The 27,837-nt window shown below is 34.4% G+C and overlaps 1 protein-coding gene across 2 annotated transcripts in view; it reads right to left on the bottom strand.

Annotated features, from left to right (window-relative positions):
* The window catches only part of LOC150096209 (prickle planar cell polarity protein 3-like), a 156,457-nt gene that overhangs the window by 81,187 nt on the left and 47,433 nt on the right, over positions 1–27,837 (bottom strand). The window contains exon 1 of one of the 2 annotated variants that reach the window (XM_090409510.1): positions 11,517–11,651. The exons of the other annotated variant lie outside the window; for it this stretch is intronic. The gene's annotated coding sequence lies outside the window, so the exon portion shown is untranslated. Of the gene's footprint in view, positions 1–11,516; positions 11,652–27,837 lie in introns of those variants that run through there. 2 annotated transcript variants of the gene reach the window in all.

Genomic DNA, 27,837 nt, shown 5'->3' with positions numbered 1-27,837 from the left:
AAAAACATTTTTTAGAGAAAACTCCTTTTAGAGAAAATTGAATTTAGTGCATTAGCGATTAGCGACGATGCACTTTGATTGTTACAATCTGGGTTAGAATTCCTTATGAGACGCAAGTAACATATGCAAGGACTTTTCAACTGAAGGTGAACCAGATTGTCTCATGTGGATTTGACATGGATTTTCTTTCTCGGAAACGTATGCAGTCGACTTGTCACACAGACAAGTCTACGGAGAATGTGTTTAGACGCATACACATTGATCTTGCACAATATGGAGGTAGGATTAACCGTCCTGTCATTACCAAAAGCTTGTTTATAAGAAGCCAAGTTAAATGATCCTGACAACACATTTGGCACAATCCGTAAAGGAAGTGGGATCGGATGGGAAATGAAATGAAATTCTGAGCCTTGGGAATTATTTTTGAGGGCTTTGCTTTCATTATTTTTATTCTCCATTTTAATTTAAAATTAGTTAACATTAAGATTGTGTTCAACATCGGAGAGCTAATTTCTTCTCCCTGGAAGGAAGCTAATGTCATGTAAAATATTATTTCAAATATCTTTACGTTCAGAACCACTGGCTTATTAAATACGAAGAAGGCGATATTATGTTGACATCGGTTACAATCTACAAAAGCTATGCAGAATTCTCGAAGCAGCCATTTCCCAACTCTTGCAGAATTGACATTAAGACTGTGTTCAGCAGCGAATGTAAACAGTGTGGGCAGTTGTAAATTTCTGTCAGAATAAATGATATTTTAATAGAAAGCTGGTAGAACAGTAGATACTTAAATCCAATATTGGAAAATTCAGCTAAATTTCTATTACCTACAGTTGATTTGTGATCCTACACCACATTAGAAAGTTTCGAAAATTTGGAACCGTTAAAAGGTCCTTATTTTATACCATAACATGGATCCGAGTACTGTGAGTATAACTGTACACTCACTGACTGAGATGAAGTTGTTTGTTTCGGCTTTTAAAAATGATAAACATCTTCAAAAACGGATTTTTAAAGTACAAATTAGATCTAAGAAAAAGAAAGATTGCTGAAAGAAGATATAACAGTGTAATCTGTACAAACAAATCGTCAGTTAAAATCAGTATTAATTATATGAAGAGCCAATAGAAACAGTATGGGATGTAATATCCCTTAACTTAAATAGTTAAAATCAGTCTTATTTAAGGTGTATACCTTGCTATACCTTGCGTAGCTTGTTCGTATTAGCTTCTGTTAAGCAGGTCTTTAGAAGAAAGATTCACAAATTTGATTGTAATCGCCTAGAGGAACTGTTCGATGTCTTTTATCAGACCTTTCCAAAGTTAGTCGATTTTTTTGGACAAGACAAGTAGGTGTAGGTTTGTTTGTTTTTTTATTATTATTATTTGACACCTCCAGGGAGTCTAAGACTCATCGAGGGAGGGCACCTACTCTACAACTCTCCGTCTCCCCCACTCGACCTCATCCACCAACGGCATCATCTACACCAAAGCCATCTACTGTCCACCACCATCACTAGTATTTTTCACAGACAATCACAAACATCCATGCCCACGGCGGGATTCGAACCCGCAGCTTTTTGGCTGGAGAGCGCATACGCTAACTACTCGGCCAAACAGACCAAAAAAAAAAAAAAAGAAAGATTTTCTTTTACTTATATATTTTTGCCTTGGAAGAAACTAGTTTTTAGTACATACCAGACAATAATAGTTTGGATTATGAACATCCTCAGGGGGAGCGTCCACTCAACCTCAGCAATGGTCAGATGCTCAGACCAACTACATGCCGATGTCCAAAACCAAAAAAAAAAAAAAAAAACTATAGCTGAAAGAGTGCTGCTCACTCCTTTGGGGAATGAAAAGTAATAGAAAATATCATAAAAGGGGCGTAATTCAAACTTCCCCTATAAAAAGGTTTAAGATATGATCATGGACTGAGTTGTTTTGGTGTTCTCCTTTGTCTCATTGCGTTTAGTGCAACTAGTATTAGTAATGCGAGAAGGTAGAAAATCTTCAACATTGAATGAATTTTTCAGCAGATCCTAAAAAGGTAAACAAAATTTTCAGGAACATACGATGAAAATTGCAACATGTGGTATACGATGCATCGCATACGAAGATGAACTTAACAAATAATTAAACCAAGAGATATGTGTAGCAACAAACAAAATGTACAAAGAAACAAATAACTATATACAAATCTGTAGTGGAATAAAAAAAAGAAGAAAGAAATAATAAAGGCAGGTACAATGCTTATGATATAAATGTATGAAGAACAGTATTGTATATTATAACTAATGTAATGAAATATTAATAGAAATTAGTCTCAAAGGATTAAGAGGACACATAAGAATAATCGGGGCTTATGCACCAGTAGAAGAAAAAGAAGAAAGTAATCCTGTTTATAAAGAATTATAATATGTTATAGATAAAACAAGTCAAATAGACTATTTACTACTAGCAGGAGATTTTAACTATCAGAATAAGAACCAGAAAATGCAAAACGAATATAGAAAGATTATGCGAAGATAGCTTTAATCATAATGGATGCAACTGCGAGATTTTGTCAGCTATAAAATATGCGAATAATGAACTCAATATTCGAACACAAAGAACTACATAAAATATACATGGCTAACCAGACGATATAAATCGGCTATCAATTATATTATCGCAGATATTAAGCCAGTTGAGTTAATCCTAAATGAAAAAATTCATCGAGGTTTTGAATCAAACTCTAATTATTGTGATATGGTAATGGCAAAAATCCTATTTAAACCAAAATGCCTATCGACAGAACTATCAAATGTCTTCATTACAAGATTCCCATACTAAAACATAGTATGAGAATGATAAAATGATAAAAATGTGGATATGATAAAAAAATGGAAATGACAAAATAATCAAATCAGATAGAAGAGGAATAGGGAAATCTAAAACAAATCCTGGAAAAAGCAGAAATAGATAGCTTAGAAATAAAGAGTAAATAAAATAGGACAAAAGACTACGTAACTGGAACAGAGACATAGAATAAGCTATAATAAAAACAAAAGGGTGGTTACTGGAAATGGCAATTCTAAGACAATAGAAGCAGAAATAGACGACAAAAGAAATAGTGAAATTTTAAAAAGGAAAAGAGAAAGTAAGGGGGGGGGGGGAAACGTAGAGAGTGAAATATGGAACAATTTTGTAACGTGCCTAGAAAAGGAAATATCAAAGCTACAACCAAAGCCTATAAAACCATAAAATAGATCGCATGCAGTAGAAATAAAATAAAAGGTAAAAGTACAAACAATAAACTTAGAAAAATGACTAACAGAAAATATTACAATGTCAGAACGAAAAAAATACAATAGATACAATAAAATGAAAAATAGGAAAACACTAGAAGATAGTATAAATATGGAATTGTACAAAAGTACTGAAAATGTTAATGAAAATTTCTGAAATTCTTTAATAGGTTTGGATTTCGGGCAAAAACCTCTAACTCTTAGAAAAGCTGGTACACCAATTTATAAAAAAGTAAATAAAGATGACCGCACTAAAATAACTATAGGGGAATTATTATACTAAATGCGAAGTACAAAATATATGCAGGAATATTAAAATAAGCTCAACGATATTGTAGAGGACAAACGACTAGAAGAACAAACTGGATTCCATCAAGGCCAATCTTGCATAGATTTTTACTTTAAAATTAATACTTCAAAAGAAAAAAGAATTATTGATTCGAAAAATCTTTGAGAAGATTAACAGATATAATAAAAATATACTTAAACCAAACCATCTCTTAGAGGCTTTTAAAGAAATATATATATATATATATATATATATATATATATATATATATACAAGAACCACAGAAATGCCAGCAAATTTCACAAGTAATCGCCTCATAACAAAATAAGAAGAAAACTTTTACTATGAACTTTTAATCTTTCTTGCATAGTTTACCAAAAAAAGAGCATTTTACATGCAAACGTGTGTGACTAACGAATATGCATTATCAAAATAGTAGGATGCGGTTCAGTAAGTAAATATAATCATTTTTCTTCAAGTAGGCTGTTTTCTTGTGCTCACAACTTGAGTCTAATAAATCTACCGTCGAAATGAACACTTGCTACCACACGATTGTTATACCCTTACGACGCAACGAATGGTAAAATAACAGTAGCCCAGTGAACCTTATTTTATTCTGGAAGTTCAACTACCAAATTCGAGGAACTGATATGTTTGAAGTGGAGTTGTGCATAATACAAGACTGCAAAGAACCAAGAATTGTGAAGGTATTATTGCAAATTGTCAAAATCTCGTTTTCGACCAGTGCTTCGGTGACTTAACGGTCAGTTATATAGGCATGTGGCATGAACAGCGATTGCATTCTCTATCTCATTTGTAAACTGTTTTGTTTACAAATGAGATCGCATTAGGGACAGTCTTGTCAGTAGCCACATGCACATGTAGGTAGACAAAAATCAAACTACAACGCAAAGAGCATATTAATTAACAGCGCTATTCAATGTACATCTGATGTTATATACTCAACGACAGTCTCCTGGCAGCTGTCTTGTCTTAACTCTTAATTGGACAATTTTATCGGAATCTGTTGGAGTTTTTTGTTGAATTTTTCATATATCATACCACATACGTGCATTGCGGTTGATTTAATGGCACGTACCTATTTTAGCAGGGTTTCAAATGAGCATTTAGATGCTACCTAATTTGAGACGTAGACAAGTCATGGATGCATTACTTCACAGTCATCAGACTTCAATCTATTGTGCTTCTTTTCTGGTCGGGGAATCTTGAAGGCTTTATGTAAGAGGTCATTTGAGGGAGATGACTAATTTCTCCGCACATGTAAGCTCCTTGTGAAAACACTAGTCCAAATTAGGATATCTTGTAGACCACAATTGCAACTGATCTTGTAGATACGGAGTATTTTAAGTGGCGGATGTGGAGGTTTAAAGCGATTACATATTTTCTTGATTCGCACCCTTCAAGTTTTGTTAGTAAAACAATCTTGCTGTTTTATTCGTGACTTATTGTTTATATGGGAGAATCACTGCTCCTTTATAGTCTTGATTTGTTTGTTCTTTTGATTGTTTTGGAGATAGAAATAGGTTTCTTAATAATGTTCTGTTGTAGCTATTTTTTGGAACGACTGAAATAATATACTGTACCTCTTGTTGTTGTTTTTTTTTCTATGTTAGTGGAAATTCTGTAAGCTCTATCGCGCAAGGAACGTTGATGCCTATTTTTGCTCTTGGGTAGTGATGAGATGTTGCGTGTAGATAACGTCCTGTGTTAGTTGGTTTCCTATAGACTGACAAGTTCAGTGTATTTTATTAGGATACTTCAACTAGCCTATCCTAAAAGTAAAGATCTATTTCTTTATAATTCAACAGTGAATTTAATTTAAGGATAAATGTTGTTCAGATAGGTGACAAAATTTTCTAATTGGGTAATAGTACCGGACCATATGAAAAAATATCGTCAACATATCTTCGCCAAATGTTTGGTTGAGTTCCTTGATGCTGGAGGGATATTTTTCCCCCAAATCACTCCATGAATAGTTCTCCAGCATCAAAGAACACAACCAAAAATTTGAACATTTAAAAATATATTTGAAAATTGTATTCCAATTCAATATAACCTCAGTAATTTTATTTTCATTTATGTTTTTTTTTCTTAAAGAATAAAAGATAATTTCTACAGATACTTCTGATACTCCTAATTTTAGGCTAGTTTTATGCACTTTGTCATATATACTAACACATGATCGGTTTATTTTTGTGTTTCAGCTAGTCTTCCGATGCTCATATTTCTCAGACTCATATGTGGAAAGCTATGAGTTACACTGTTGTTGTTGTTGTTGTTGTTGTTTTTGTTGTTTGGGAATTACGAGCGAAGCAACTAAGCACATTAACCTATGTATCATGTCTGTTTATTACCTGAGTTCTTTTGACGGGTTTGCTTCGTTTGTGGATGAAAAATCCGAGTTTACGGGGGGGAAACCTTTACATCTCAGTATGAATAGTAGCGTACAGTACATTATGTTATAAATTGAGTGTATTTTCCATAATATGTTGATTTGGGCTGGTTTGAGCGGAATTACGGTAGAAGTAACTAAAAGGACTATGTTAGATCTGTTAATTGCATTTATTTTCTGGAAGGTTTATTTATTTATACGTGGGCTGTTCAATAAGCAATAAGACTAATTTTACTGTAGCGAAACCACTCATCGCAATATTAATTTCTGTGGAATAAAGAAATGTTGCTGTATGTATTAACAAAAGAGGTTGATAGATGGAGTATACGGGCTGATGTGCCAGAGTGTCACGTGACTAAACGCAAGTGCTCATCGGCGCGCCTACGAGTGCGACCAGTCTTCCAAATGGAAACGTCCTTGGAACAGCGTTATGCGGTTAAATTTTGTGTGCGTTTGCAAAAATCGGCATCGGACACTTTTAACATGATACGCGAAGCTTTCCACGATGAAGCAATGTCGAGGGCAAGTGTTTTTCGCTGGCATAAAACTTTTAAGGAAGGAAGGCAAAATGTGGAAGATCTTGAACGCGAGGGAAGACCTTCAACGTCCATCACAGAGACAATGATCAACACAGCAGCGATTATCATCAAGCGCGTCAAAAGGAAGCATCCATTGCTGAAGAATGCTTCTCATTGCACCACGATAATTCAAGGCCACATATTGCTGGTTGTGCAGAAGAACAACACAGTTATCCTACCACACCCTCCATACAGTCCTGATCTCGTACCGTACGATTTCTGGCTGTTTCCTCAGCTCAAGAAACCACTAAGAGGCCGCCATTTCGAAAGCAACAAAGCATGTGTAAAAGCTGCGGAAGCGGTTTTGAAAGAACTCTCAAAAAACGGACTCTCACATGTGTTTAAGAAGTGAACGCAACGTTGGGACAAATGCATCGCGTCTCACAGTAGTTACTTCGACAAAGACCATGTAAATGATGACGATTAAAGGTAATCTGTTTTCTGTATAAATATAGTCTTATTACTTATTGAACAGCCTACGTATTTTGCGGAAGTAAAATCAAAGTTTCTCGAAAGAAAACCAAAACTTCGTTCCCCGTTCACTAATTCACCTTTAGTTGAAAAGCCATAATTAATTAGAGCGAATTCCCACTTAAATTTGGTTAAGTCACAGGTCAGATTTTTGTTTTTAATTCCGATTACAAGGGATTTCAGAATCCATAGTACATTATTGTCGTGATGGACTAAAGAATGTTTTTTTAATAAAAAAAACAGCTAAGAATTTACAGCCCTTGGAAACTCTAATTGGAAACCAAAAGATTCTCAAGAACAGATACATGGAATGAAATAGAAAGAGAATTTAGCTCTGCAGGTATAAAGTTGGACTGTGTACGAATGTTGACCAGCAGTTAATCGCGTTTTCTAGGCTTAGAGAAAAGTGGAGATATGATGGAAGCTAGTTCAGTGGAACAGCACGGGTAGAGATACCTATAGAAAAGGCATACAAAACACCTATAAGAAGGGGATCGTCAGGTAATGCAAATTCTGTAGCCATTGAATCTTCCATTTCTTGACTGTTTCTCCGATCTTTTACTGTACTCTCTCCAAGACCTAAATTAAGACCGACTATTGCCTATACACGTCTACAGAATTCCTTAACTAAAATAATTAACTAATGCGAGAAATTTGATATGCAAATAAATAATAAAATGACAACGACTATGAAAATAAGCAGGAACAATGAAAACGTCAAGCGCATCCTGAATGAAGAATCTATAGAACAAGTAAAAGATTTCAGATATTTTGGCATAATTTTAGAGAAAATGGAAAATTTATATGGAAATAGACAACATAATAAGCAGAGATGGCATAAAGGAGAGCCGAGTAAATAATTTATATGAAAAAAAGGAGAGAAATTATTCAAAAAACGGAACTTACTGTATACACGACAGTATTTAAACCAGTTTTAAATATGGATCTAGATGCATTGGGGTAGTTAGAAGTACCTTAGAACACCGAAACATAACAGCTGACAACATTGCAGTCCTGACAGATAACAGCATATTTGGAAGAAATAAGTTATTAATAATATAAACATTTCATATAGTCCTATAATAGTATTCTGTACTCCCTTGAGGATACATATCAAGAGTTTTATGATGATGAGATTTTTCAGGAGATCGTCTTCACGAAGTATTCCTAATAATTATTAGGAAGTATTAATAACTATGCGGAGTAATAATTACATTATTACTCCGCATACCTTTTCTGACTCATTTTAAAAAACAAGAATGTTCACATTTAAATACTAATTGCAAAAACGATGCATGCATATAGCCGTGAAATCGTATTGGACTAATTATTGTTAGCACAGACACCGCATTAGCAATATCCACATGAGAATGTGGATATTGCTCGCTTTATCTGCTGCAATTTAGTTAGCAGCGACATTAGCATTAGCTAATGTCGCTGCTAACTTCATTTATTATAAATTAGGAAAGGTCGTTAATATATAAAATTCAAATGATCGTTTGGGGGAATTCTCTAAGAAAGGCAATTAATCAAGACTATTTAAGTGAGAGTTCGTGGAGCGTAGAATTGCAAATATGTGCCTGGCTTCAATTTCCGTGCATGTATCATCATACTGTTCCAGATAATACTCGCGATGTAAATATACAAATCAAGTGATACTTCAGTCTGTCAAAATTCGTTTTTTTGGGACGAGACAATTTTTAATACTCATTTGATTAATACTACATAGAAATGAAAAATCCACTGAAAAAATGTCGTTATCTTTCTTTTTTTTCTTTTACTATCTGATGCTTATTTATCTTGGTAACGTTTAATTTGTCTCGTGTCAAGTGTCCTCATTTTGAAACAGACTGCGCTTCCAAAATAAATAAAGAACGTCTGTGACTCATACAGCTTTAGTCTGTCCATGGCCTAATTGTATTACCTCTTTGTATTTTTTTACGATTTTTCTTCTTCACTTTTATAAATATTGGTACCGTGACCAAGTGCTCTGTTAATTACCATCATTTCGATGTGGGAATCTGCCTTTATGAAATGTAAATGGTTTGAAAGGATTGTTGCAAAAACATTGCATCATAGTTTTGAGTAATATCCAAAAGCACAAAGAACTTCAGTAGACTGACAGACATCAGGGCATTAATATTGATCTCTCTCTATATATATTTCGCTGTTTCTTCGCCTAAATGAATATGATTAAAGTAACAGATTAACGTTATTTAATTACCACCTGTTTAGATTAATTTGGGAGTATGAAAAAGCTCATGCAAATAAATTCTTGTGTAAATATTATAATTCACATATTTTGAATAAAAATATTTGACTTCCGGAAATACTAATAATACTAATACAACAATGCTAAATGTAAGCATAAATATATGTTTATATTTCTTTCTATAAAACTTTATATATATTCCCTCCCTTCCTTTTAATCCAAATAACTCTATAATACGTTGTGATTGAATTACCACACCACGCAGTCATATGTGTTTTACTGCACAAATCATCTATCAGCTTCTCTTTCGCTATGCATTCCGTTCTTCCAAACATTTCTTTACAAATAACTAATCGATTTGCTATTGGATTTAGATCTGAAAAATTACCAGGATACTCTAAAGTAATCTGTATTACTTCGTACATAATTTTTCTTATTTATTTGGATTGAGTAGTTTAGTTTTTGAAGAACTCTCTCTCTCTCTCTCTCTCTCTCTCTCTCTCTCTTTCTCTCTCTCTCACTCTCTTTCTCTCCGAAATTGTTGAATTGTGTACTTTGATTTCAGCATCATCAGTCTTCACCTCCACTAAAGTACTCCTGGAACTTAGAACTATCATTCTGGATAAAGTTTGTTTTTGTATTTTTATTCACGTCTCAACTAACTTCACACTGCTTACCTATTTCTTTTGAATTGGGGACGTTTTATATGTTCGTGTAAGGGCCATTATTTTTCACCTATCTCAATGATCAGATACATACTAAGGAACGAAATTTCTTTAGGAACCACTTTATTTCTACAGTATGAAATATATAAAAGTTAGTTACCACTCGTTTACATTAAATTACACACAAGGATGCACCACATATGTTCACTTGAGTTTGGCAGTTTGACAATGTTCATTTTAACAGTGTTTTCTAACTAAAATTGAAAATTTTGTTTTTCGTATAATTCTTTAAATTAGTTACCACAGCAAAACAAAATGCAAACTAGCATCAGATAAATTTAGACTTAAAACCCACAATAGTCAGCAAATGCAAATGATTTACATTTGCTGACTTCATTGTTTAACAGATGAGCCTTGAAGACCTTGGACTGGGAAGATTTAAATCATTCAGACAGTTGTCTCAGCACATCTAAACGCATTCGGAACGGTTTCCTACACAAACAAAGATCAAACATAGCCTGCCATCTGGTGGAGCCAACATATGGACAGAAAATATGTGTGGGAGTGGGACATTTCATGCTCTGCATTGTTTAACTTGAAACAAACCGCCTCTTACAAACTCACTAATATAAAAACAAACAAGCAGAAAAAGTCGTGAGTTTGATTCGCCAGATAATTCTTATGATTACCTACAAATCAAGTAGATGAAACTCTTTATTTTCAACTCTTGCCGTAATTTTGGATTTATTTTCAAATGAGTATTTCTACTTCTTTTTTCACTTTAAATGCCCTTGGGAGAACATAATAAAACCTTCAGAATTTAAAGTCAACGTATTTAATACGTTACAAATAAAAACTGCAGTTTATCTAAATTATATATCGTAGAGATGTATACATTCTGTCTACTTAGAAGCATTAGAATTCATATTGTTATTATCCTATGTAGTAAGGAATGCATCGTTAATCATAAATAATAATCAATAAAGCCGTTTTGTGTCTTTTACCTTTAAAATAGTAACATAACTATTGAACAAAGAAACTGACAACGAACTTGACTTTTCTTGGCTGGTAATGTCATTATTTTGGTAGCATTTCGTTTGTGATATTGTTGACAAGAAAGTTACAGGTTTGCGTTCAGATAGGATCAAAATCGAGAGAAAAACCGATATCATATTAGTGAGTTATCCGTTTTTTCTAACACATTTTAATTCTAGATAGTAAACATAACCATCTACACAAATAAATTCAAGATAAATGTGAGTTTTGCAGTGTGATCGGCAGATGGGAGAGCAAATTTTATATTATTTCAGACCCTACTCACCAACCGGGATAGGATGGCATGAGCAGGATAGAGACAGCACATGGTCTAAAAAGCGTTTCACGAGTATCCGGAAGAGCGATAGCAGAGAAGGATGCTCAGAATTTCTCTGTTCGGAGACGGCAAACAGCGTAACGAACTCATGATGCGGTGAACTTTTCTGAAGATGCGAGGAGTTCGCCTAGAACACGTGGGTCAAACATACACACTGTTGGGTGACAGATTGGCAGGAAAGACAAAAAAAAAATGTTGTAACAACTTCGGGATTGTTTGCTTACCGTTTGGCAAGGGACGAAATATCGTAGTGACCCGCGACGTGTCTAAATGACATGGGAGGCAACATCGCGCCGAGGATGATACGAAATAGGTCAACCATCCTATCACCCACGACAGAAGGTAACCCAACCCTTAAAGTGCTGCTCACATAGCCCATCTACAAAGTTTATTTGGGCGTGTTTATATGTTCCTTAACACCAGCCAGACGAACGAACTAAATTAAGGAATTTCCAAGTGAACAACTCATTCCGTTCAAATTGGCTACATTTTCAGCGATGCGTAGCGAACAGGGGGGGAGGGGGGGGTTGTCAACTACATGTGCCTTAAATATCTTTCTTCCGGGGAAGCCATGTGACTGACGTTAACAACCGCAGAGTGATCTTTCCAATTTCGTTTTTAAAATTTTGCTTCTTTTTGCAGTGCTGACATCTAACGGGAAACTTGAAAACAATACCGAGAATACTTAGCAAAAGCACCTCGCCTATCATTAGTGAATTTTTACATATCTAGAGTTAATTGCCTCGAACACAGATGGAAAAACTAATGAGACATATCAACGGGAGCATTGGTAGAAAGGAAAACAAACATAATAGAATTGAATTAAAAAAAAAGAAAAAGACAGAGAAGTTAAAAATTCTCGGCTTACAATGGAATTTTAATATCTCAGACGAAGCCGAAAATCCCCCCCCCTCCCAGGTCTATAGTACAAAATACTGTCACACTAGTAAAGATATGTTTCCATGGCTTTGTTCCGCTCGCGTCTCCTCTCTCTCTGCCTCCCCTCTCACTCTTGCTGATGAAAATATATAAGGTATTTAAGATGATTTTTGACCTTTTTATTCCAGTTTCCATTTATCCGTATGAACCATTGCTCGTTTAAAATTGCTACTTCGTAAAAGATATTTTGAACAATTGTGTGAAAATATTCATACAATAAATACTTTTCATTTATCATCTAAAAGCATTCTAGGCAATCATTGGCGTATCATATAAACCAAATCTTTGAAAATCGTTTCAGGTTAACGAAATAAAAAGTACATCATCAGGGAATAGTAGGATATATCAGTCCATAACAAAACGAGCAGTGGAGTCGATACAAAAACAGACAGGTTTTTGTGTCGGCTTTATGGGGTCTTTTCAAGCAAAGGTGAATTATCCGGGCTCATATGGTGGGTGGAAGGTTTCTCTCGAAAACCCTGATTTTTGTCCCTCAAAATAGGAAAATCGTCCACGTGAACACTCCTTTTCAGAGATATATAGAATACCTGGACCGCACAACGGGAAAGCACCGTGTTCTATAATAATTCCCTAATAAAGTAACATTATTACTCCACCAGGAGGAAGGCAACACACACGAAATCATAGCTTTATGTTTAATTTCTAATTAATCAAGTAAAAATATTAATAAAACTATTGCCAGAAAACGGAATTTGATCAGAAAGCATTTTCATCTGTATGCTATGACATAAAAATAATAATAATTATATGTGCTACTGATGATTCCACAGAATGAAGTTTTTCGTTTTCCAGTTGCATACCAAAATATTTGTTCATTGGTTCTACTTTATTAAGGAATTAGTCGCCTTACTCTTATGAAGATATTTAGTATTAGATTAAATCTAGTTTTAGATATTTGTAGCTAGTACCGAACAAGAGTTTTCTCAAGGAAAATGATTTGTGATCTCTTACCTTGCCTTCTCTTGATAAAGTCTAGAAATTCCGTTCACCTTTTCAAACCAAGAAGCATTCATCCTACGGAATGCGCCAAGAAAGCTAAATTATCAGGTCAGATTACATTTGCAATAGAACATGGAAGAGAATGTGCTATAGCTCTTCCTTTAGGGACGCATGCGGCTCTCTCTCTCCATAGGGAAGCGATGCCGAATCTTTCTTTACAAGAGCGTCACTTTTAAATCGTTTCTGTGATGAATGAGAGCCTGTGCATGTTATTTTGATGAGGACGCTCATAATTTGAAATCTGTCTCTCGTGTTTTCGCATGTTTTTTTTTTTATGGGCGAAGTGCCGAAACACGACCCGGTCTGGTGTCACATGGGATGTAAAATAAAAAATCGTCAACATACTGCTTCTGAAAATACTTGAATTTCCTTAATACTGTCGAATCGTACGTGTGTGTATCTAGAAGTACGTCCTTAATGTGACAAGCAAGGAAGCGAAAATAGTCATAAAAATGACCTTGACCCTCCTTATAACGAACTCAACTAAATGCATTTCCTAATATCATTTTTATAATGAACGCTATTCATTATTACAACTATTGAACGCAGATTGTACTGTCTAATTTTTCTGCTAGAATGATCCATTTGAAAAATCAATAGTGATTCACTTGACAAATTGAGGTTCTTTAATATCTTGTTAAAAGTCAATGAAGCGATGGAGGAATTATTAATATTATTTCGAATCATTTTGAAATGAAATGATCTGCTCGAAATCACAACATCGTAAACCTCAAATTAATTAAACTCCGCTCAACCAAATCGAATTACAGATTTGGCAAAGCCAAATGTTTGTCCCTGTAAATGATCAGATTGAAAGAGCGGGAGAAGCTAGTTTTTATCGAATATCAGTAAACTCTAATACAGTCAGAACCAATGAATAACTTCAATAATTTTAGCATGTTTAGTGATTCTTGTGATATAGAAATTAGACACAGAGATTATACATAGAGACAGAGATTAAACGCAAAGATTAAAGTAAAATTATTTATTTAGAATAAGGAGCCAATAGGCTTCATTTCGGCGATGTAAACATTATTTAAATTAACGGGACATTAAATCCCACATTGTTTTAAAACCGAATTAGAAACTCAAAGATCGGAATCAAAGAGTTTCATGCCGAATATAGTAACTATAAACGTATCTGCGACTACTAGCGTAAGCTAAAGCACGTAGTTCAATTACGTAGTACAAACTAGGGCAACTAGTAGCAAAGGTGGGGAAAGTTCTGACCGCTATTCTTAATATTTTCCATAATGTAAACCCATCTCTTAGGAAATGTATAATGTTATTTACATTACGGTGGGTGGTCACTTACCCAGACCGGTTTCGATCTTTGAATAAGTGAAACGGGCTCTAAAAATAAGACGATCCCGAAAGATCGCCCAAATCTGCGTTGTTCCACTCAATGACAGGCTCACCTCATCACCGAGAAGAACTTCTCAGTATTCGTTCTACCCAGTGCCAGGCTCACCCGACCACCAAGCAGAGCCGTAATCTCAGCGGTGGCCCCACTCAGAAACAGGCAAAAACCTATCCCCAAGTAGAGCCTCTCAGAGTCAGCCCCCCACCGGTTTCGATCTTTATTGAGATCTCATCAGTGAGTAGCTAGACCAAAGTATAATACTAAGGATACAGCGAAAATAACCCATATACTCTGCTATACGAGTTGTCAAAAAGGTGCACCCATAAATTATTTAGAATAAAGAGCCAATAGGCTTCATTTCGGCAATGTAAACATTATTTAAATTAAGGGATATTAAATCCCACATTGTTTTAAAACCGAACCGTAAAATTATTTATTTTCATATATTTCAACTTGAATATTACAGGTCGTCATCGGTGGCGAGTATTGATAATGGATTGTTTAGAGCGTCGAAACTCTGCTCCATCGTCCTAACTTGAATCGTAACAATTTCCTGTCCTTAGCAAAATTATAGGAAAGTTTAATTCTCATCAGTCATCAACAGTTTTTAATTGTTACATCTCTCTTCATTGACTTTGAAATGAAGTCAATGAAGAAAGTCTTGGGCATTAGCTGGTCATTGTTCCTTATGCCATTACGTGGGAAGATGTATGTTTGTTTTAAATAATCTATTATTAACACTAATATTCTACCTTGTATTTTCTACCTTAGCAGTCACTGATGATGACTGTAATATTCAGGTTGAAATATCTGGAATCTGTTTGCTGTAGAAGTCGGACTTGCGGTATGTGGTACAGCAGGAAGTGATTTTCAATATTGTTCTTCTGTAAACATGTGGTGTATCATTGGTGACCAGCTGACTGAGTTATACGTCTTGCCGCAAATTCTAACGAGATATTTACTTCGGATTTTGCAAGGTTAGCATTCTTATAAAACGTTCTGTATGAAGACGAATCAAGATGTATGTACTCTCGTCATGGTAGGTCACTTTCATATTTCACTAAGAACGTCATGAACTGTTTGAACAAGCAGTTCCCTGACAAATAGACCCATTCCATGTTAGTCTGCAGCATTGCTATTTGCAGCGTCACGGATTTTAATCAGTTTGCTAGACTGACTTCTATGCGTGTAGAATTGTATGCTGTGTTCACTTCTTATGTCAACTTTGCGTGGGCATAAGAAGTGAACTAATTAAGCGAATTCTCGATGGATATAAAACGCTTTAATAACGTCTTAATTTTCATAAATAATTCTTTCCATAAATAAATGAATCAGAATGTGCATTCAGCTGCCTGAGCTCATTTAATTTTTTTTAAGTTACGGATGTCTGTTTTGCAAGATATCACTCCTGAAAATCAATAAATATTACTAAACTCTGACGTGTTTTTCCCTCCCTATTTATTTCTCATAAACTGTAAGAACCACTTGAACGATGAAAATAATAGTATTTATTAATTACAAGAGAGATATATAAATATTTATATATTTACAAGTATTATATTTATTGATTACAAGTATATTCAAATAATGAGATACATAATTTCGAGATTATGTATCTCATAATTATGTATCGTAATACATAATTACGAAAATTCTTATATAAATATAAGAAATATTTTGGACTATCTTAAAGAATAGGATCCATTTCTCAATAATACGTATTTGTGGATATTTTACTGATAATGAGAGAACAAAAAAACAGGTAACAGTCAGCTTCATAAAGAGATGTATTTTTGTGTAACGTTATAGGAGTGGAAGATATGATTCTGGCACTTACGAGTAACAAAACAACATATGATGTCGCATTGATAAAATAATGAGAATGTCCAACCGCCCACGAATTATCTCTTGCTTTTTTTTTCCGGAAATGCACATGTTTTTCATTGTTACTTGCAGCCGGAAACTCTATTGATATTTGTATCAGTGTTTTGGTTGACCTTCACGTAATGCAGTTCCTGTTTGGCTTCCTCATGGACTGCTACATGAACTGATAGCAGAGCATTTTGTATGCGTCCAATTGGATCCGTCCTTTCTATAGAATTTTAATCTGACTATATCAAAGTAAAAATTAAATGGATTGAACTTTATCACATCATCTAACTCATGTTTATTATATCTAAAAATTCCGCTAGGATGTTCTAAAGATGACGCTGTAATCGCTAATAAACTGAAACTTGTGTAACAAAATATATTAAATTCCAAAAATTTATACAAAGAAGAAGCTCTCTCTCTCTCTCTCTCTTTTTTTCTTTGCTTTCCTCGACATTTTCGATAATTTTCGTTTGTTATTTGACTTGTCAATTGTAAACTGAATTGGTAAGAGACTGTTTGCCGTACTAAGAAAGAAAGAAAAAATAAACAAAGATTTGTTATCAAGCAAAACCTGAAAACTCATAGAAGAAAGGCATAAAATAAAAATGCTGAGTGTCAGAGAATTAAAGAAATTTATGTGCGAAACTATAGAGAGAAAGAAAGTTAAAAGATCGGAAAAGAAGATAAGTTACTTGGACAATATGGCAGAAGAAACACCGAAGGTTGAAGGTTAGGCCACACGTTGGAAAATTGTATGAGATGACTAGTAAAATGCTCTGAAAGAAAGAATAAATGCTAAATATGGTTTGCTGCCAAGATGGAGAACATTTTCATGAGATTTTAAATGTAGAAAACGACTTAACTGGCATAATAAGAATTAAAATGATAGAGAAATTAGTATGAAGTTTAATATTACCCTAAAATCAATACCTAAAAATTAAATAAGGAACATAATTGAGAAGATGAAGAATAGAAAAACATCTGGCAATGATAATATAAGCAACACAAATGCTTAAGGCAACTAAAGAAAATGTTATTGAACGCAGAATCTCCTTACAGTAAATTTTTATAGCTTTTACCATAGCTTTTAACAAGAGTGGTAAAGAGACATGGATAATTATAAAAAAGTATAGGATTTTTGATAAATATATGAGAATAAGAAAATAATTGTATAAAGAAATTAAATGCTTTATTATTGCTCAATAAATAACATCAGAATGGTTTGCGATAAGCAGTAATGCAAGACAAGGTTGCGTAATGTCTGGATTACTTTTGAACATAGTCATTAATTGGATGACATAGTATTCCAAAAGTATTACATAGCATTACAAAGTATAAGAAGATGAATGAAATGAAATCTCGCATCACAGCTAAGAGATCTAGATAATACAGATGATATAGCTTTAATATCATGAAAGCACACCGATATACAGGCAAAATCAGAAACATTTATAATTCCTGGACTTTAAATATGAATTGAGCATTAAATAGGAATAAAATAAAAGTTTTTGAATTGAACGACAGATGGCAGAAAGAAATTGAAATTGACCAACATAAGTAAAAGATTTTGCTTGGGAACTAATGTTGATACTGAAGGTAGAACGGAAAAGGATATAACACAAAGATTGACGAAAGCAATTAGATTTCTGAAGATTGCGTAATGGAAATCATCCAAATGCCATCATAAAACTAAATAAAGATCTTTAGTAGCAAGGTGCATGGATTAAAGACATGGAAAATGACTAATGGCATGGAAAATGACATGGAAAAAATAACAGGAAGTCAAATAATATGTTTTCAAACCAAGTGGTTAGGTAAAATTCTAAAAATATTTCGACTACAATGTATAACAAATGATGAATTATATATACAGCAATCCCTCGATTAATGCGCCCCGATTAGTGCATCATTTTTTTTCCATACCCAAATTCGATTAGTGAGTCTATATACATCTTAAAAATAAATGTTACAGATTTAAAACTTTTTTTCTCTCTGTACATTTTTATGGCTAACTATTTATAAAAAAAACACTCACCATGATGAAATAATTTAGTTACCGATTTAAAACATTTTACAAAGTTATTTTTAATGGCATACTACACTATTTCCATGTATACTATGTTCCAAATTTTTACCACCAAAATGTAATTATCTACTAATTACAGAGCCTTTTGATGATCATATGATCATCAAGAGGGACGAGATATGATCATCAGAGCCTTTTGATGATCATATCTCGTCCCTCTTTTGCAACTATTTTCCTTAATTTTTTAATTGAAAATATTTTCCCAGCCTTTCATCATGAATAAAAGAATTGGTGAGCAAAAAAGTGGAAGTATGTGAAAATGATTCGAAAAGTAATCTCACTGGAAGAAAAACTTGGAATAATAAAGAAAAATGAACAAGACGAGTCCAGAGAAAAGATAGGGCAAGAACACAAAAATGGGTGAATCAACTATACGATCAATTTTAAGCAAAGCTGCTGAATACAAAGAGAAAGGTAAGACTGCTTCAAGTTCATCATGCATGCAGACTACTCGAAATCAAAGTATTATAATGATTCAATTAGAGAGACTTCTTTCTACACGGATCGGAGATTGTAACCAAAAACGGATCCCGCAAACACTGACTTTATTAATTCAAAAGCATTAAATCTTTTTTGCAATCTTGAAAGAAAGAGCTATCAATGATGGAAAAGAAGAAGAAGAATTCCAAACTAGTGCTGGGCGGTTTGAGCGTTTCAAAAAAGAGAAATAGCCTTCATAATGTTTGAATCACAGGAGAAGCTGCAAGTGCAGATAACGAGGTGGCCACAAATTACCCAGAGATTTTGAAGAAAATTGTGGAAGAAGGGAAGGGGGGGGACTATTGTGACTAACAAATGCCTTTTTTGGAAGCGAATACCTTCCAAGACTTTTCTGGCCAAATCAGAGAAATCTCAGCCTGGTTATAAAGTCTCAAAGTCGAATGACATTTCTGCCGGCAAAATGCGAGCCGTTTGGAAGCACATTCTTCCACATTGTGCAAAATGATTTTAGAGACTTTTCAAGTGAATGTAAGTTAATTAAATCTCATTCTGAGAACTTGGGTGATTCTGTCCTGTGAAATTTAGATGCACAGCGGGAAGATCCTGAAGAAAATTTAATCGCTGACAATCCCAAAGAGATTTCACAGAAACAATTTGAAAATGTTCGTACAATCGAAGTTTTTAAGCAGCAATGCCTAGAGGCTGACTTTGATAAAGAGAGAAGCAGTAAAATTTGCAGAAGAGGCAATAGAGCCATACCATCAGTTGTATGCAAGAAACAGAATGCCCGCCAAACTACGTTAGCTCAATTCTTTGTTAAGAAGTAGAATAATAAATTGATATTCTGAATATGTTTTATTATCTATCAGCTTCATGGTTTTCCTTTAACTAGGCCCTGAGATATACCCTAATTATTTTTTTAAAAAATAAGGGTCAAAAAAAGAAATCTGAGGAACGAATTATACTTTTTCCTATAGGTTATTATATTCGATTAGTGCGTTTTCGATTAATGCGCCTGTTTTAAAGAACGCATTAGGCGCATTAATCGAGGGATTGCTGTATATATTTGCTGTATATAAACAAAGAGAGCAAAAATTATCACCGTGAAATAAAAAGATGCAGATGGAAATGAATTAGTCGTATAGTGAGAATGGACAGAGTCGAAATTACAAGGAGTTACTTATAAGGACAGTATGTCAAGTCATCCATTTTTTCGATGGCTAAAGATCCATCGAGAAGGTAGATTTCTGCCTTATACTACGAGATGTGAAGAGGAAAGGTAGGTAGGTTGGGTATTCGTTTCACAACACGATCTTACCAAAAATCACTGTTTGTCATCACTGGTATCGTCTGTTATTTTTGACAGCAGTCAAAAATAATAGACAGTTATTAAAGCAATAGTCTATACCAAAGCACATGCACCTGAAACCGATGTGACGTCATAAAAATATGATCGCATAAGAGCAGAGATTTTATTATAAAAAACTTCATTTCCTTTTTTTTTTCGTTTTAGACCTTTGTGTGTGTGTGTGTGTGTGTGTGTGTGTGTGTGTGTGTGTGTGCGTGCGTGTGTGCGTGCGTGCTAGGGGAACGTTACGTTACCTCAAAAGATAACAAAATAATCCTACTTTTCTTTACGTTTAGGTATGTATTAAGCTCAATGACCTTTAGAAGTCAAGCAATCTGGCTTTTGTGAATGTAATTATGGCTGTTGATAGAGCAGTGAATATACTCTTCATAATCGGTTATGTCTGTAAGTGTGTGATTAATATGGTCAGTGTAGTTTTATTTTGAAGGAGAGAAAATTGCCAATCTCTACGAATGAGAATCATGTTATTTCCTCCTGTATATTCTATTCTCTCCTTCTATATGGGATTCGAACCTAAGTTTTTCCCAGTCAAAAAATATAACTTTGCAAAACAAAATTTACTTTGTAACGCTGTTTACTGACATTACATAAAAATACGACTAAACAACATCTTCTTAACCTAGTTACATAACTCCTGTTATATTTTTTTTTTATATTTGGAGAGAAACATTAGGCAACATGTTCGCATATTACATATGAACAATTATGCCTTTAGGCTTCCAAACAGGAAGAAGCTTTTATGAGACAGTCTTTGTATTTACTACAACACTGGACATGTTTGAAGATAGTTTATTTTATTCTTATTTAAATTATATTGCAACTAACTTGTATGCGAGCAGACAGAACCAAGAATACCTTTCTCTAGAACCACAGACCACAAATCATGATATTCTGATGTACTTTATGTTTGGTAAAGATCTTCCTTGAAAAAGTTGTTTGTTTGGTTTTTATTTTACCTCACATATTCCACAAAACTCGTTACCTGTTTTGACAGAATGGGGATAGGTACATATATCGAAGATGCACATTATCGTCCAAAACTCGTCAAACGACTCCGATGGTATTTGTACCGTAGAGGACACTTATTAAATATTACGACCTCCACAAGACTGTTCTCATAGACTAGAAACACAAGTTTGTTAGTTTGTTTATTGTTTTTTCTTTCGCGAAAATAACCAGTTAGGCACACATAATAATCCTGTCTATTTATTACCAATATAAATAGCTTTGTATAATTTTGTTTTATTTAATCCCTTATTCTAGATAATGGTGAATTGATTTAGAGATCTGAAATATCATTAAATAAAGTAAGAAATAATTATCCTCAAAATGAAAATGTTGCTTTGGATATGAATAACTTCTGAAACCATTGTGAGAACTCAACAACTCCAGCGAACAAACAATTCCAGTATTATACATAATGGCCAAAGATTACTGAGCAAACGAGTTTGTCAGCAATCAACTTTCGCTTCATCATTTTATGCATACGTAATATACTAATATGAATTGTTTTGTAAAGCTGTTTTATTTACGTATGTTTTGTTCATTAAACTGGCTTAGTAAGTTAATAAACAGGACTGTTTTTAACAGTACTTGAACGCGTATTTCCGTGTACTAAATGTTAAAAACATCGCTTCCGTACATACCATTCAATCTATGTTTGCAGGAGCACCATTCTAGCCTTTACTATACTGCATTTTAAATAATTTGATATGGCGGCCAACTGTGTGTGTGTGTGTGTGATCTTTCAGTTATAGGAAACAAATAATACGAATGTGCATTTAGATCAATCTTTCTCGCAAACTGGTTTGCAAACCAGACTACTGCTAATATAACTTCCTGAATGGTAAGGTCGTTACCGATATCTGTGCTGATATCAGAAAAACATCAAACGTTTTTTATGCTCTCGAATCTCTGAACATTGTGCATTGAAGCGCTATGTTTTTTTTTCTCTGCTATCTAGTAGTGTCCGTGATTAGAATGTAAATACCATTTCAGTTGACAGCGAATTTTCTGTACCGATGTAGCTGTAAGCGATGCACATGTTTAATTTTTTCATGCATCTGTTAGATGACTAAGACAGGGCTTATAGTGTAAATAACCAAATCAGAACACACAGAGTTTTAGTAGGTTCATCATTAATGCATTGTGCCCGTTGATTTAAACCCAAGTTCCAATATAAACAAACATAAGAACTTTCTTAAATTCCATTTTTTTAGGTGACTTACACTCACGAATGGTTGTAAACTTATGGGGGCATTAGTACCGTAGGTTGGCTAAGGATGTATCTATTTTCATTAATTTATACTTTTTGTATTTATAATAATTTTATTTAATCCGAAAACCCTGTTATAGAGACCAAACAGAACTTTTTCACCCACTTTAGGTTTCCAGTAAGCAGAACAATGATCTCACATTTGATGATGAACTTCATCTCTCACCAAAGGACGATATCGAGCATCCATGACCTCGGCGAGATTCGAAACCCTAGCCTACTGGTTGCAAAGTGGATACGCTAACCTCTCGGCTAACCGGGCCATAAAAATCCATATGAAAATCGGTAAGAAATTAGAAAAATATCAGTAAAAACTATTAATGGTTTTCTCAGCTGAGTATTTGAACGATTAATTCCGTTGAACCATTACACTAATTATTGTATGAGTGTTACTCACATTACTCACTATGTATTGGCAAAGAGCCAATACATTGCTCTTTAGTTATAAGTATGTTGTTGATGGGCTATGCCAACGTCTATATAATTATTCAACTATGAGATAAATTGCGCAGTGCGTGAGAAATGAAATAATTAGAACAGTTGGAGTACATACTTTCTGGCTTTGTTTTTCCCCTGCCAGACTACTTGATCGAACAGTGAACTGTAGCGTAAAAACAATGGTTCGAAAAGCAAAATCTTAGCTTCAGTGATTTGAATCAGTGATTCTCCCCTCCTCCCCTTTAAACTAGTCAAGTAGTGACAAATATTCCATTGGTGCTGCCATCTGCTGTTACACTTTAAGACTATTTTCTTATATCCTATTTTAGTTAAGTTATGAAAAAAAAAAAAACTTCATTAATTTGACATTGCATTATGAGCAGTTCGTATATAATGAATTTGTTTTGTATCCTTACTATATTATTATAAACAAAAAAGAAAATGCCATGGTAGTGTTGGATATTTATGTTGATGGTTGATAAAGAACTATTGTTGATTTTCAACTGAAAACGGAGAAAAATTGAAAATAAGTTTCTTGAGAACTGTGCCAATACATCATGCCCCCCCCTACACACACACACAAGACAGAGAGAGCGAGAGAGAGAGAGAGAGAGACCACGATTTTATTGAAATATCAGTAGAGATATCTGGCTATATCCCAAACATTCATAGATAATTCGTGTAGCTTATACGTGTTACCCTAGCCATAGCAATTAAATCTAGTTTCCTAACATTTGATGAAGAGGCTGCAGTGCAGCGTAAATGTTATATTCTTATTAAAGCGATAACTTCATGATGGGATCAATCTAGATTGTACTAGCTTTAAACGTAAAAGCTTATTAGTTTAAACGTGAAAGTAATATCCAGCATTCTATGATATTTAGCTATTTTTGCTTTGATTGACATTAGAGCAAAGTAATACTATGGATTTAATGCATCAGCACTAAATCCATAGTGCTGATGCACTAAATTATATTTATTGTAAATTATATGATACCAGTTAACTCGCCTAGCACCACTCTAAATATTCAAATTAAAAAAAAAAAGTAAAAGGCTAGTGCTTTAGTGTTGGGTCTTTTCTTTTTATTATTAGTTCAGCGTTATGATGTCTTCCTAAAGTTTTTAACCTTCGTGACCTTAAAGTTGCAGAGTAAATTTCATCATTTCTGCGTATGCTTTTTTATTTAAATTAAAACATATTTCATTTAAATTAAAACCTCTAACCTATTTCACTATAAAATGAGTGAGATCCAGTGAAAAGCAAGAAACTGTGAATGGAATTTGTAACATTTCAACATAAATTTAGCGATGAAATTTCAGGAGAAAGATAGTTGAATGAACATGAAGTACGTGGATTAAGTTTTATGTTACGTCTGAATTGAAACGTTTTTAAATAAATTTCGTAAATAGAGGTTGTATTTTGCTACAAGCATTAACTTTATTAATATTATTATCATTAATATTATTAATCATAAATTAATGTTCATAAATTGGGCGAAATGCACCGATTAAATAATTAATTTTTGTTTTGAAAAAAAAAAAGCTTTAAATGTTCGTTCTTCACACACACACACACACACACAGTTTGAAAGAGATAGAGTGATTAAAAACTCTGGCAGACCTCTCAGTAACTCTGAAACCATAGCGAATCCGTTAAATATCGCGATCGACCCCCCCTGCTCTCTCTCTCTCTCTCTCTCCTGAGTGCGGCCCACAGAACGTAAGCGTGCGTACAAATTGCGAAGAACAAAACACCACCCCATTATTAGATAACAACTATAAATAATGCGAGCTACTAACCAACCTCTGAGTAGGAAATATTTCATCCCTGATTACCGGCTAGCTCCACGTCACTAGAGTGTTCGCAGATTTCTATATATGGTAAGGAAAACAGTGACGTCACCATGCGTTACGAGTCTCGTGCTGATCCCTACTCACCTCCGCCCACCTAGCTCCCACGCGTATTCACGCCATTGCACGTGTGTGTGTGTGTGTGTGTGTGTGTGTGTGTGTGTGTGTGTGTGTGTGTGTGTGTGTGTGTGAGCATGGCTAAAGTCCTAACCATGCAACACGTTGCTAAAATCGGGGGAAAGAAGGAGGGAAGATCGAGAAGGAAACGTAATGGCCTTGAAGGAAATGCTATCCAGTGGCCACTTGTGTCGCTCTTGAAGCTATGGTGTGGTCAGTCGTGGGTAGAATGGATCTTCGCCGTTAACATATGCCATTATCAAGGAGACGCATTTTGCAATGCTGTCCGAGATTTTCTTCTTAGCTTACCGAGGAAATGTTATCTAGAAATATTGGATTCATTTCCATGGGGAACGAAGTGTTCAATTGGAATTCATTTTTACTAACGTTTTAAGGTTTGAATGAAATACAATCGATGAACCTCTTTCTTTAAATTAATAAATAATGGAATTATTTAATATCTCAACTTAACTTTGCGATACAATTTAATGACAGACAATTTCATAATCGTCTGTCATTACCCATCTACTTCATAATTTAATTGTTATGAAGTAGATGGATTAGGTTTTATGACGCATTTCATAGCATTCGGATGAAAATAAAAATGTTTTCATCCGAATGTGTCATAACAGCATAGTTTAACTCTGAAGAATATGATACATATTTTATACTGTGGCAAGGCAAGTCATTCTGTTTTGGTAGTACAAGAAGAAAAGTTGTGAGTATTTTGATAATACTCCTTACAATGAATATCCACAGCTCTTAAACTTTCTTCAAAAAATACGTAATATCCTCAAAAAAAAAAAACGAAAACTGTTACAGGAGATCAACACACACACACACACACACACACACACACACACACACACACACACACACACAGATATGCAGTGCAAATGTCTCAAACATATGAGGTTAGCATGATGTAGCTGTTACTTGTTTCTTGGATGGTTTGTCTACTTTGCAGGAGGGAATTGTCTCCCCTTATGAGACCGACTAACTCACCTTCAGCTGCAAAGTCCATATAAAGATTATTCACGTCCTAAACTAGATTTGAAGTGAAGGACATCGGTATCCTCGCTACTAGTTTAAAGAGATTATTAGTATGAAGAAACATCATATACAAATTAGATGTCATTAGTTTTCTCACAAAAATAATAAGCAAATATACGAAACTGCGTAGTTAACATTGGACGCCCCCATAGCTCAATCAATAGCTACAACATCCTTAGGTTAGGAAAACCTGGTTTCAGCTAAAACGCAAGTTAAACCGATCTCATATAGAGGCGGGGATGTTATCTCCCAGTTTTCCTTCAGCAAACAGGAAAACTAACCCATGAACGCACCCATCTATATTTGTGTGTAGATGGGTACCTACCATTGTCAACCAATCTAGCTAATAAATACTATTGTCATTTATGCTACAGTAACTAATACGCCAACCACAACAAAGATTTGCGAGAGAAGAAAAAAATGCAGCTGACGGCCCTTCGTTTTTACAAAGTTACATTTGCATGGGTCATCGTTTCATAGGATGTAGACAAGTGTGAATATGCGTTGGAGATGGAAACTTAAGTGCAATTTAATATTTTACAAGAGATTTTAGTATAAAAAACATTTGTATTTGTCTCTCTGTGAATATGTGAGAGTTCATCTTTATGGTTTATCAACGAACATGTATTTATGCATTTTATCTACAAGTAGGATCTTTCTTCCTACTAAGTTAGCATTATAGATGCCTCAATTTGAGCTTCGCTTTATTTTTTCAATAGCCATTTCCTAATTAGCGCTTTACTTGCATGAAAATGCAGAATCTTTAATCCATATTAATCATTCATTACAGTTAATTCTGTTCCTTGTAGATTTGTATGAACTCAATTAATAGAAAAGCTATAATCACCATCGAACAAATAAGAAAAAAAATTATTGTAAATCTCTAAGATCGATAACTTGGAGATTCAACGGAAACTTTCAAATTCGGTAATGATTTGTTTGATACTAACGTATTCTTAAGTCAATGATACAAGTTGTGGATGTGTCAGTGCGTTAACCCGACATCGCTGATTTTAAGTGTCTGTCTATATTTATAGATGCTAACAATATAGCATACAAACAAGAAGTAGAATCTCACCTTTGTTATCAGTATTACTGTTCACAAATAACCTTTGAACGCACTGGCCTTTGCTCGTTCTGTGATGCGAATGTCAGCTGAAGAACGTAGAAAAGCTGCAGCTTGTAAATAGGTGTGGAAAATACTCTTAACACGTGTATCGTAAATAGTTTACTTCGCACGTGTGTAGCCATGCTGATATCATGGATGCCAGACATTGACCGTCTACGCCCATTGGTTGTTTTATGAGGCTTGCCTTTTCAACAGAAATCGCATCACAATTCACGATAGCAAAATGTCTTTGCCATATTTCCAAAAGGAGGTGCAGTTGAATGCCCAAATATCTTAATCAGTTAGACTCGTTAAAACGAAACAACATTATCCATCAATTTAATATCTCGATACAGCCTATCCGCACTTCATCATTCATGATCATCTTGACTACAGAAAAGTTTGTGTCTGCTTGGCGTCCAAACAATTTGCGGATGTTCACAAAGCTCTTTTGAAGAGGATCTTTGCCTAACAGGTGCTGATCTTTCATTTAGTGATTTTCATCTCCTGAATGGCAAGTAATCTGCAGCCGATGGCAATGTTCAGGAATGTTCAGGCAATGTTTGAGGGAATCAACTGATTCCCTCGCTAATATATTTAACATTATATTAAT

This window comes from Typopeltis vanoorti, chromosome 19 (genome assembly GCF_054136105.1).
Source record: "Typopeltis vanoorti isolate ZY-2024b chromosome 19, IOZ_Tvanoo_1.0, whole genome shotgun sequence".
NCBI lineage: Eukaryota > Metazoa > Arthropoda > Arachnida > Uropygi > Thelyphonidae > Typopeltis > Typopeltis vanoorti.
This window is presented reverse-complemented; position numbering and strand designations above follow the sequence as displayed.